This window comes from Pieris rapae, chromosome 15, assembly GCF_905147795.1.
Source record: "Pieris rapae chromosome 15, ilPieRapa1.1, whole genome shotgun sequence".
Taxonomy (NCBI): domain Eukaryota; kingdom Metazoa; phylum Arthropoda; class Insecta; order Lepidoptera; family Pieridae; genus Pieris; species Pieris rapae.
In genome coordinates, this window is record NC_059523.1 from 5,822,231 (window position 1) to 5,836,111 (window position 13,881).

Consider the following 13,881-nt stretch of genomic DNA (forward strand, 5'->3'; position numbering starts at 1 on the left):
TTTGCATCAGTTCTGGAAATGATATTCAGAAATCTGGATTGGACGAATAAAGGACTAAATATAAATGGCGAAAATCTGAGTCACCTACGCTTTGCAGACGACCTAATCTTATTTTCGGAAAACCCGAAAACCCTAAAGGAAATGTTGCAACAGTTAGCGGAAGAAAGTGAGAAGGCAGGCCTGTCAATGAACTTAACGAAAACAAAAGTAATGTCTAACTCCTCACAAACAGAGTCCATAACAGTAAATGATGAAGAAATAGAGTATGTAAAGGAGTATGTGTATTTGGGACAGTTAATATCTACTGAGGAATGTATGCAAAAAGAAATAGAAAGAAGAATAACTAATACTTGGAAGAGATATTGGTCACTCAGTGAAGTCATGAAGAACCAGGATATGTCTATGAGGAACAAGAGGAGAATATACAATATGTGTATCTTACCATGCTTACTATATGGGTGCCAAACATGGGCATTGACAGAAGAACAAGCAAGGAAAATAAAAGTTTGTCAGAATGGAATGGAGAGAAGCACAATAGGAATTAAAAGAAAAGACCGAGTTAAACTAAAATGTATCAAAAACAAAACAAAATTTAAGAATGCATACACAACATACAGGTGCTTAAAGTGGAGGTGGGCTGGGCATATGATAAGAGAGAAGAAGGAGAAATGGACGAGAATAATAACTGAATGGCAACCACGAGATAGTAAAAGAAACAGAGGCAGACAGACTAGAAGATGGGAGGACGACATCAAAAAAGTGGCGGGCCCAATATGGACGCGCATAGCGAAAAATAGAACAGAGTGGAAATCTTTAGAGGAGGCCTATGTCGAAAGACAAGCTGAAATGTAGAAACGACCGTTTACCGATACCTGATTTATGAAAAGAAAAGAAACTGTTAAAAGTTATAAACGTATTTGTAAGAAAAATTACTGTAAAAATAAGTTCAGCAATAAAGGCTATTTTATTTTATTTTTATTTTATTTTATTTTTATTTATTTTATTTTTAAATATTAATATTTTTCAAGTAAGTTTTCTCTCCTAACAGGTCTATGCATATATTCTATAATCGTTAAGTTACAACCTTTGGGACTTTAAAAACACGTTCTCTCCATATAAAAGGGATAGTAACGACTTTATTAAAGTTTAAAGGTCCGCTCATAATTCATGAGGTAAGGATGGCTTCGGTTGATTGCCCACACGAAATAGTTGCAATAAATTGGGACAAGTTTATTGGCTATTAAAATAAGTAATGAAATCGTTTCATGCTTTGTGCAGTGTTGCGGGTTTTTGTTCGATTTTGGATTTTTATTAAGAGTAAATGTTATCCTATATTCTTTATCATTTATTGAAGATACGATTGATCCGTAACGAAACTAAAGTCGATTTGGATATAAAATCTAATTTATGAATGCCATGGATGAAAAACAACGCCGCTGTGATACCTATATTTTTGGTGGCCTCAGATTTTAGTTTTTTTTTCTTTATATTTATAACACGTACCGGTTTCCTCTCGATTTATTGAATGTAAGATTGTTAAATTGGCATACATAATCCATTACTAAACAAAAAGTCGGAATTCTAACGCACGCACATATGCAATGCTCTATGCCAAGACTGCTTATGCAAGCGTGGCAAAGACAAGATTACATTATTAGGCACATTTTGTCTACTATTTAATTGAAATTTTGTCTATTGAAACCCCTGTTTAGGTTATTATTAGTTACGATTAAGTTATATTAATACGAAATTTAATAATCTAAAAGGTTTATATATCCAATTTCTGAAACAAAATATAAGTGTAATTTTGTAACGAAATATGAAGAAAGTTCTAATAAATTAGTCTCATGTGACGTTAATAAGAGTAACAGAAGACAAAATACCTTCATAAAAATAAACATGTAAACAAAATCGTTATAACATGGCAGCGCTTTGAATTATAGCGTCGGTAAAACAGATTGAGTGAACCTATACATAAAATAAAATTGTATTTGACCAAAGTCTGTAACAAGGAAAGTCCTCCTGATATTTATATAGACTAACCAAATCGAATAGGTTTTTTTAATCTAGATTTTTATAGGTTGTCATCATATACGCCCGTCGAACTATTTCCATGCAAATTTGGCTTAGAGTCTCCAAAAAAGGAGCGTAAAGATTCTTAAAAGCCCGACATCACACTTGCGAGCCTTCTGCAGCTGTCATCATTATAAGATTACAAAATAAAGTACGAGTAACTATTCATTCCGTATTTTTTGTTTGACAGTCTTCCTATAACAAGTGACTTGTGATTATGACAATCAAGCAAAGTTTCCTTTGTCGATAAAAGCTACTCGTGAGCTTGAAGCTCGCTCCGGCAGCTTTTATAATTGCTAAAATAGAATAATTTTCCATAACTCGCAAACAACCGACGCAACATGGCGGCGAACAATGTTGCATTGTAAAAAAAGATTGTAATTTATGGAAAATTCCCAAAGTCAATATTTAAAAACCAATCTAACGCAATTTATTAAATCAAACGATTAAATATCTTTGGACCTGAGTATCTTCTATCTAAGTCTTGCTATACATTGATTGGGTCCTAATCCGAATTGTCAATTGAATAAAATTCAGTTATTTTATTGTTTTAGATATTTTATAATCAGGTTGCGTTTATTTTGTAGCGTATAAATAATGCTTGAACAGAAATTTTAGAAAAAGGAATTTAGATGTTTGCAATGGAGCAGTTAGGCACAAGTTAAAAAAAAACTATACAGAAATTATAAAGAACAGTTTGGGCGTTGCAAAGCCGGGACAAACCATTAGTTATTGTAATAAATAGACACTAGACTGGCGGAGGTAGACGAACTCAACAATACGCTACTAATACAGGATTATAATAAAATTCAATTTATATTACAATACAAGGGACTTCACTGTCTTTTCGATTCATATTAAGGTTTGATACGTATTACAGAATTCAATTTGAGATAAATTTATAATAAAAATGGATCATTGAAACTTAAATTATCTTGCCATTACATCCATCGGTATGTCTACCGATACAGATTTACTGCTGGAACAAGTGATGTGATATCTTATATTTCATAATAAACATTATTTTGTCATTTTAGAACGGATTGCTTAAATAAATAATAATTTCAAGGTACTACCATTTATTAAAATATTTTATAAACAAAATCTAATTGAGCTACAAAGAGCTATACTGCCCCAACTTAATTAACAGGTTTCAATACGATACACCCGCGTTGGACATTGACGTGTGGTCATCGTTCATACTTGTAGGAGATTCAATAAATACGGACTGGGGCGGGCTGTCATCTGTAAACTTTTGAATCACCATCAGGCCGGAGGGGCTTCCTTTTGTACGTGAAATTGCCTCATCCCACACTAATAAGGGTTTTCCATAACTATCATACGCAAAATTGTAATTGTGGCTTTGATGTTTTCTTTGTCGGATGTACCAGACTATTGAAATTATTGATTCCATGATGTATATCCAGTTATTATTCGCTATTTGTTTGGGTAATATTTATTTATGTATCGTTACTTACGAACAAATTCTGAAGATTTGAAGTTTTATAAATAGAATTCACAGATATCCAGATTCAGCATTCTGATAAACAAGCTTGGTCTGGATGTCCATAGTTGCTACCCTCACACTTTAAAATCGATTTTTGTTTAGTTTTTTGTAATTGTTTCTTTTTTGTAATTATTTCTTTTTTGTAATGTTTGTTTTGTTTAAAAATTGTTTCGATTGATATTTGTATGTGCTCTAAATGAATGTCATGTTTGCCTGTAATTGCTTGTCACATTCAAAATTGTATTTTGTGTTTGTTTTTACCAATGTATCAGTGTGCCGAGCGTTGGCAAACTTTATCAATAAAAAAAAGGAAATCCTAAACGTATACCTTTAAGTATCAAAATATTTTCGATAAAATAGCCCTAATCTGTGCCATGGAAGCAATATAATTAATAAGTAGTTGCGTTAGCATATTCGTTATTTAAATTATTGTATTCATCTTTGAGTTGGACGTACATCCGGTTCGCTATTTGAATTATTGGTTTTGGTAATATTAGAATATTTATTGGACGCAATGAATTTATAATTAGGTACCTTCTTGGGGTCGTCCTTTGGGAAATTGTATTGAGATGAAATGACGCTTCGTAAATATTAGTTATGAAATATTAGTTATGACAGCCTAGCCTTGTTTTATTTATTTTCCGCGGTAATTTTTTAGTTTTAGACTTTAATATTTGTTAAATGTTCAGTAAAAAACAGCATTATGTTATACATATAATTTTTATTTGCTCATTCACAGAAATTACATACTTTTGATTTTGACATAAGTATAAATATGATTACTGTCGAGCTTTAGATGTAACAGTATTACACAATAAAACAAAGATGATTTAGCAATTCTCTTTCTGCACGGACTATATTTCATAACCTCATCATAATTTAATTGGTTTCAGTCAATCTGTTTTATCATAGACGATAGAATAACGTAAAGTGACTGTATATATAATGTACTTATAAAATATTATATATTTACGTTATACTTTGAATATTATATTACGCCCTTTCAAATAAATGTTCAAAACGTTGGGTGTAAAATCAAAAAGGGCTTTCATTTATTAGTGTAACTATTTGAAATTTGCGTTTTAATTGGGTTGTTGTTAACAGGCAACTCATCCTAATTAGGGGCTACTATATATTGACTTGTCCGCCGGCAATTGTTACTGACCAGTTGATACACACTGAGAGAATGGTCACAAAAACAAATAAAACTCAATATTTATTGATAATATCTGTCCAGTAAAGTACTTAATACTCAATATCAAAATAACTATATTAAAATGCTTTTTATTTATTGTTAAGCAAGTGATTGAATTTTGTTGTACGACAATTATTTGTTGTTTGTTCCAAATAAGCTTCAAATTTTCTTACAATCTTTTGTTATGACACGCAATTTTAAGGTACATAAATGAACTGGCTGGTATGTGCTTAGGTATAATACTAATCAAACTAACAATCTATATACATACATCAAGTAAAAAGTAATTCTTAATAGGCCGGCAACGCACTCGCAAACTTTTGCCCTGTTTTTATATTTTAGGTTTAAATATAGGCCTCTTCTGCCTGCTCCAATGAGTTTTCTAAAGTCGATATAAAATTGTGTGACCCATAATATGTTATACTTGACAGTCTTAACATCCGTATATTAAACGGTGAATTGCAGAATGAGCAACGTAATTGGGGTAAGTATTGTTACGTCCTGGGATTTGGATCTGATATAATCCAAGAACTTCACGCTGTGATCATCAAATCCATCGCTAATGAACGAGGGACGCTGACGTGGCAGACAAGTGTCTTCTATAGTTTATTTTTATCGAGAAATAATTAATTGACGAACCAGTAGACGTTCAAGGGGAGTGTACTAGGCTAACTAAAGTTAGTCATTCTTTTTGGGACAAGGAATACTCTTTTTTTATAAAATCCCAGAGGCTCTTTTATCTCTGTCTTTTAATAAATTTAATAAATGTATTAAATAAAAGCTGTGAAAAAAATTATTTATAGCTAACGATTATCTAGTCCATAAAAGGGCCAGAGACTAGTGCTAGACTGGCTATCTCTACTTAATTTGCGATATTTGATTCAAAATAAGGTTTATTTCATGATTTCCTTTTTTAAAAGAGTACTGAGAGTTTTTTTCGCCGGCTTTTTATCTCGGCCTACACCCTCTGTCTTCTATGTTGATGAGTAGAGAAGCCTATAGATTCAAATTTAATGACTTGGAATAAGTGACACCTGTATCTTATGCTCTATAAAAACATTTTTTTTTAATCTAGATGTCGCCACATTTCACATTCAAACGTATGTATGATATGTAAGATATAGAAAGTAAAGTTTTACTGTTTACACAAATTACATGACATTATTGATAGGTCACAGGTTACACCAGATTATAGTTTGGGATATGAAGTGGTTTTGAGAGTATTGCTATTATTACAAGGGAACATCACTTACTAGAAACAATTTATATAAAGCTAGTCTCGGTGAAAAATATACAAGTTTTGTAGGTTTTCATAAAGAATTTTATAGTATTTTCAGCATAGTTCATTTCTTATGAAAAACAAAAGACTGCAAGAATAACGTCTGGCCCTAGCTCTTCCGTCCGGCTACTTAGTACTAAAGTATATTCAACTTTTAATGGTCGATCTCATAAAGAATTCAAACAACAAAGCACTCTTATAACTTTTATAAGAAATTCTATAATGGAAACTTATTTACAATTGAAATGCTTGAATGGCTTTTATACAAACATTGATATAAGCACAATGGCATTGTATTATAGAGAAGATATTTGAGAACTTAATAAATATACATTTCTTTTAAATGTTTTTGTGACTCTCATGAGTAAAAGTATTGAATTAATTCATTAAAACATACAAATCTCTCCTCTAACTAACTGTATATAGTACATTTTTTTAATTGTTTGTTTTACCATCAATAGTTTTCGCAGCGCATGCAATCAAATATATTTTATAGGCATTTTCTTTAGTATGGTACCTTATTTTTTCCTGCATTGAAAATAACCTTTTTTAAAGAAAAACACTTTTTTAACGGATTATAGATATGTATTATTATATTTAAACTTATAATTATTTGTACATAATTTTAAATTTAAACCGACGTTTCGCGTGCTTTACAGCGTGCGTGGTCACGGTGACTGAAGACAAAGGTGTTAAATGTCAAAAAGTATTACAGCTGCAGAAAATGTTGTGTTATCTGTATTTATTTCCCCGGAGTTGGTATCGACTAAAAGATGTAGGGTTTTTGCAGAAATTGCTCACCTTTAATATAATATAATAACCTTTTTTAGCCTATATTGTAGCATTCAATATTTAAAGTCGGTCCCGTGCGTGAGCCCATTTGTTACAAACTTACAAAATTCATAATTCCTTCCTCTTTATAATATAATTATAAATATACATTATTTATAATTATACTTATAGTACTATTTATTGTCTCGTAATTCCTAACATGGGGCAGATAAGAGACGTCTAAGTCTATTTCGTTGGCGTATTTTTAAATCTAAGTACCTACTAAATGATTTCACAATAATCAAACCCGGACTTTTGGGTTATATGCCATGTGTGAACACTACGCTTATATAGAATATAAATACTAATAAGTTAGTGATCAGTTTACACTCATTACATTAAAGCTAATAATAAATTATAAAAATAAATAATACATTAATTTTACTTTAATAAACTGTGTGAATGACTAAGCAAGTTATCTTATTCAGCGCCACATAAAAATCAAAACCATAAAGTAACACAGATGAAAAGTGTAAGTGCACAAAATCGCTTTAAAAAGAAAAATGTTATATCCGTGTTTTGCGGTATTTATTTCGGTCAATCCCGAGCAAGTATTGTCTATTTATCAAACCCGGCTCGTTTGTTAGGATATTCGTAAATATTTCAAGCTTTATTGCCGCTATCAACATAATGTTATGGGCGAGTTTTACAAAACGGAAAGATATAAAGCGAAAACGCGGCCTCCCAACTCAACTGATACTATACAAATAAATATTTTATTTGGTATAGCACTGTGCTTTTTGATTTTTAACTTTCAAATCATAGCTATATTTACGGAAGATTATGAAGAAAATGGTATGTCTTAGGGTAAGATTCAGCCAGTTAATACGTAATAAGACTTTCGTCTTACAATCTCTCACGCTTTTTAGGTGCGAGTATCTAAGTGGAAAGGTATTTGCTGTAATGCTCTATTGTTGAAAGAAATGTACATATGCACGTGATGTACATTTCATGAAATATTTATTTTACAGTAATTGATTATTATAAATATAATCGCTATATAAACCTTTCAGTAGTAATTTTACACACGAAGAAAGATTTCTTATACAAGTAATAGATAATATATAAATCTGATTGAACTCTTTTTACACTATGCTATAAAATGCTCCTAGAAGATAAGAACGCGCGAAATACGTGTGAGGGAACTGTAGAATAAATTGTACAAATGGGGCAGGTTGTATTATTGCAGTAAGCGTGACAAATGACTTGAAATTGTTCGTATACCGCATCTGAATACAACTAAATCGCTAAACAAGCACATTATAGGAATTTTAATGAATACTGGAGATTTTTTAAAATAATGTACTGAGTTTTATCAGCAAGTAGCTAACGTGACCATTTCTTACTATTAAATACAACGTATAGTCTGGAACCAAAAGCGCGACCATAATATTACTTCACATTCTTTGGTGCGAGTAAGTGTCATATTATTTTAATATAAATTGATAATAGAAACTAACATCGATCAGTAAAAAAATAAAAGTAAAAATACAATTTTCCATCGGGTAAAATCCCTTTTATAGAACTTTCTTGTACCGGAATTATTTGATATCTCAATCAAGATATGGTTCCCAGACGGGCTATGTAGACAAAAATATACAATATTTGAGGAAGGTACGCTTTTTATGAAAATTAGAAGTGGGATAAATTTTGGGACAAATCATTTACCTATAACAACAAAACTTGAAATGCTTCTAATTTTAAATTAACTGCCAGTTCTCAAAGGGCGTAAAGGGCGGAAGAGAAGAACTGGCGCTAAACTCTTCGCTACTCTTTTTAAATCGCAAGTTTTTTGTTTTAAACCACATAATAATAATAACATATATTAAAAACAAAGATTTGTCTGAAATAGGAGCACGCACTTACATTATCGTTGGAACAACATGCAAATACGTAGTAGAAACAACAAATATCACCGCTAACACGAATTCAAGCTCGACCAGTCACCAGAAGTAACACCCGTTCACGAGTATGACGCATGGCCAACCATTGGCTTTCTCGCCCTATTTAAGGGAGGGATACAACCCGACGCATGGACGCCGCCACAAACAATAAGATGATAAACAGGAATATACAAGTACTCTTGGTGTAAGTGACTTTCTTTCCATTAAATATATATTATATTACTAGTACATATAGATCTAAAAGATAACTTAAATCACGAAGGACCTAAATTGAAAAATAATTGTAGACGCAATATATTGCTAGCCTCTACAGTCTGGGTTAGACGACCTTTTAGTTTAAGGTTCAAATCTAATTTGGCCTCTTGACGTAGGCTTGCTTACGTAACGACTAAATCAATCGTCTAGATCTGTGTAATAGGTTACTCTGTAGGTATTACAGAAATAAAATCAGTTTAGTTTTTTTTATAGAACAGGGGGCAAACGGCCCGTTATTATATAATAGTTTTGGGTTTAACACTTCGGTGTTAAAAGGTAGACGCTTTGGCATAAATGGGAAACATAATATGTAAACATAACATTCATGGTCGGTTTTGTTTAATTTGGCATACTTATATTATTGTGAGCGAGTGATGGAAGATGTAAGTAATAATATATCAAAAATACCTTCTATTTAAGGAATTTTACGTAATAATCAGTAAAAACGAATTTTCTTTCAACGTAATGTTACCGTTTTAATAACATTTGAATAGTTGAGTAAATTCAAATTCATATCAATGCAAACTTCCTGAAATTTTCTATATAAGTTACAATTTATTATTCCAAGACTTTCTTTTCAGCTTGCTTATTTATGCTAATAAATTTACATATAGGTACGCTTATACAGTCGCAACCCAATACTATACAAACATATCCCATAATACCTAGTCCATTACTCTATAAAAATCCTGTCATAACATAATGCATATTTCAATTAGGCCAAAAACGCCGGAGCTTCATACAAATTAGCGAGACGGTCCATATAAATAAACGTTAAAAGAACGCAATAACCTCATAGCATTTAGCTTAATGAGAATAACATAAACTGTGGGTATCGTAATTCCTAACCACATAAACCCGGTATGCCGGGTATTTAGTCCCTAAATAATTATACGATATTGAGTGAGTTATTTGATCCACGTGCATTTTTGCTTATTGGAGCCTACCTCGCTTAATCCAATGAACTTTCATTACTGTGCGTTTCGGAGAAAGTTTATTTGTAAGGCTTTACCGCGATCCTCTCCATACCCTTAATAGCACGCTCTGATAGACAACCTTGTTTCAAATTGGGGGCTATTATTAAAAATTGCTTATTACGTTGGCTAAATTGTTTTTACTTAGCGTGAATAGGATTTTTGTTTTTAATGTATTTTTGAGGTTCCGAAGCTTGCCCTGTTTATCAAGATATAATGCATTTAATTTACTCGTAAGGGATAGAAATTTACCGGAAGCTTTTATAAAATATCAATATTATAATTAAATTTCAGTATAAGGAAGATAGTTTAATACACTTTTGATGTCTTCTTTATTTTGTCTATAATAATGAAATAAAGAGGAGATATTTGATTATTTGTTTATTTGCATGAATAAGCTCCGAACCTACTGGACAGATTAATCATTCCTGACATACATACATATAACATTATCAAAGAAGTTAAGGTTCGGTATAAAATTATTAAAATATAATCCAAGGTATATCCAATATAATCCAATAAGACTAATTTTGATTAGACATTTTGATATCTAATCGTACGTAGCAAAAACTAATAACACTAGAGTAAAGTAATGTAATATAGTTTTATAGAAGAAATTAATATCTACAAAACCCCTATAGCACACGTCAATCAACAAAAAATAATAATTAAAACGTCTATATACGCAAGGCTTTATGCTATAGAACATCGTGCTACGTTGGAATTTGTATAAATAGGTATTATTATACATTAAAATTATGCAAATGGAAGCGCAGAGCACATCGCACACACACATTTATATAAAATAAAAACCGCTCTTAAAAACTATAACAATAATTAAAAACGTCTTAGTGAATATTCTCGCAAGACTAGAATAAAGTTTCACTTTGTAAGCGCCGCTAAGCATCATGTTTATGACTTCTATAGGGAAATAGCATCCGACGATGTTGCCACTAAATGGAAAAACTTTTATTCACACATGCGCGATATTAGGTGCATTTTCATATTTTTCACTTCCAGTCCCGATGAGTTTTTTATGTTTATGTCCTCATAAAGTGTCGCCGTTATAGTTTACGCGGCTGAGGCCCTGTGTTTATGTTTGGATGATAAAATTTTGACTATAACTAGATTCATTGTTTGTTTATCTGTTTATCGATATCTGAACAGTATTAGTGTAAGCTTCCTTATACACTTAAAAAATAAAATGAAAATAGCCCTTATTAGTACTAAAATAAGGATGACATTAAGTTGTAATATTAATTATTAGTACATGACCTCCGATAGAGTCAAGGTATCCTCGAAATACCTCCACTTGATTCACATATTTGTCACTATTTTACAATCTTTCCCCGCTATCTATTATGTTCAACTTTTCAAGTTCCTGGTAGGCGTCCTCTCTTTCTTCTTCCCTGAGCCATTCCAAATAAAAGTATTTAAGACCTTTAAGTTTTTTTTTCACTTTAAGTTTTTGCGTGGAAAAAAATAAGTGAAGTATATTTTTGTAGCCTTCGTATTTTTTTTACTTTGTCTTTCGATTACGACACGACGAGTCAACACGTATGGGCCTAGAAATATGGTTGACTATTTTCGTGGTGCGTTATAGATCGTGTAAACTCTGACAGTGCATGAGGTTTCATGAGGCGTAATCAACACTAACTTGTACGTAAGAAATTATTGTGGCGATCTTATATGTCGCGTAACACGCGTGTCATGCACATGTGTCTAAAATCTAAAACCAAAGCTAAAGAGAGTGGTGCAGCTGAGTCTATAAAATATATTGTATGAGTTCTATTCTTTCGCACTAAACTTTTTATAAAGTTTCCATTAGGAGGGGGTTCTGTTGTTCAATTTGCAAATAATTTAAATTATAATAAACCACAGGAACGCATATTTGACTTAATATGTAGTATCATTATCGAACTTCATTAGGTAATACTTGAATCTTGTAAAAAAACTTAAATAATTGAAGTTAAACACGGCAGTGTACGGTTAGAAAATAATCAAACCAGTATTGTAAGTGAAACAACTGCGACAAGTTCGCCCCCCGAGATTACAGTATCTATTGACACGACCACCGCTATCTAGATGGCATTTCAACACAAACACGGTTTTAATCAATACATCAAACAAAACTCGCCCACTACAGCAATAATAATTAAAAGCGTATGATTATATGGAATATTTGAAGAGGACCAAAGGGGTGGCCTTGTTTTGCCCGGGGCCATATCTCTATTGCATAAGTAAGAAATAGTTTGTAATCCTGCGCCCTTCTGTAATCCTGGTCCATAAGATGATGATTGCGTCCCATTTCAGTTTACAAAAGGTAATCCTTAAACTATTGGGCAATTCCGACCATTTGATGCGAGGTAGTTAGTGTTTACGATGTAAATTTTGGCAGTAATATCATAAACCTCTTTGATTGGTTATGCTCAAAGTTTGTTGGGGATAAGACTCTACATCAATATATCTATACTTTACCAAAATTCGTGACTTATATACAATTTATTTGTTTGTTTATAAGTCCTTACAATGAGGATTAATTATGGCATGAATACATAAAAGGCCAGCTGGATATAAATTAGAATTGTAATATAAGTTATTTATCAATTTATTAGATGTTAAAAACATATTAAATAAAATTTCAGGTGTCAAGGGGCACCCGGATGGGAACGAAGTTCTTTTCGATTAATTTATATTTTAATTGGCATCACCAATATTATATTTCATCGTTAAGTTATAAGAGACCAGTAATTTGAAATGACCAGAAGAAGAAATCAGGAAAAGAGGAAGAAGTATGATATGGTTGTGCTACGCAGGGATTAAATATTAAAATAACCTAAATATAAATTAAGTAGAAAAATTAACAAGCTTATTTAGTTTTTCGTGGTTCAGAGGTTTTGATTCGGTATCATCTGGTTCATCTCCTTGTATAAGCTGTTCTCGTTGTGATATTAGTTCACTAAGTTTTGAATTCGCAGAATTTCATGACATTTTCCTGAAACATTATTTTTTTATTTATTAAAATGAATATTTTTTTCAATATGTAACTGTATTTTGCAAGGAAACTAGATACCCCGAATTATTGTACAGGGATCCTGGTGTACGCATGACCTCTCGAAACAAAAACAAAACTTATTTAGTTCTCCCAAAAATAATTCATTTCTTATCCCGACGAAAAGATAAAAGAGCCAACATCACGAGGTGTTCCCAGGCGGTCACCCATCCAAGTACTGACCTCGCCCGACGTTGCTTAACTTCGGTGATCGGACGAGAACCGGTGTATTCAACGTGGTATGGACGTTGGCGATAGCTATGTTGAAAATATAAAATAGAACAACTATACTTCCTTTCTTATACAACTTCCAATATAGACAAACTGGAGCAGCTTTCGTTGACTTTATAATATCTTATATATAAAATTCTTGTTTCACGGGGTTAGTAACCGAACTCCTCCGAAACGGCTTGACCGATTTTTATCAAATTTTATATATATATTCAGTAGGTCTGAGAATCGGCTACTATCTATTTGGCATACCCCTAATCGATATGGGGCGTCCACCTCAATAAATTTTTTTTATATTTTTGAAGAAATTTTTTGTTTTTATTTTTTTATGATACAAGATATACAAATACATACAACTCTTAATTTTCACCCCTCTAAAATTAACCCCTATTTTTTATTTAATAGTTAAGGACTTTGAAGTTTGTCACTAGAGTAGCAAAATGTTCCATGTTGATGCATACTAATAGCCAGATAAGGCTAAGCTGTTACCATGTCCTGCCTCGGGCGATTGTTGGTGGGGTTTTAGTGGGTATGCACAGTGGCGAGTCCCACATAACCCTTCACAGGCAACCGTGCCGCG

The 13,881-nt window shown here is 32.1% G+C and overlaps 1 non-coding gene across 1 annotated transcript; it reads right to left on the minus strand.

Moving 5' to 3' along the window:
* Positions 1-13,204: 13,204 nt before the first annotated feature.
* Positions 13,205-13,323, minus strand: LOC123689851. Its single transcript, XR_006750724.1, has one exon. It is a non-coding gene; the product is annotated as a 5S ribosomal RNA (ribosomal RNA).
* Between the last annotated feature and the right edge of the window lie 558 nt (positions 13,324-13,881).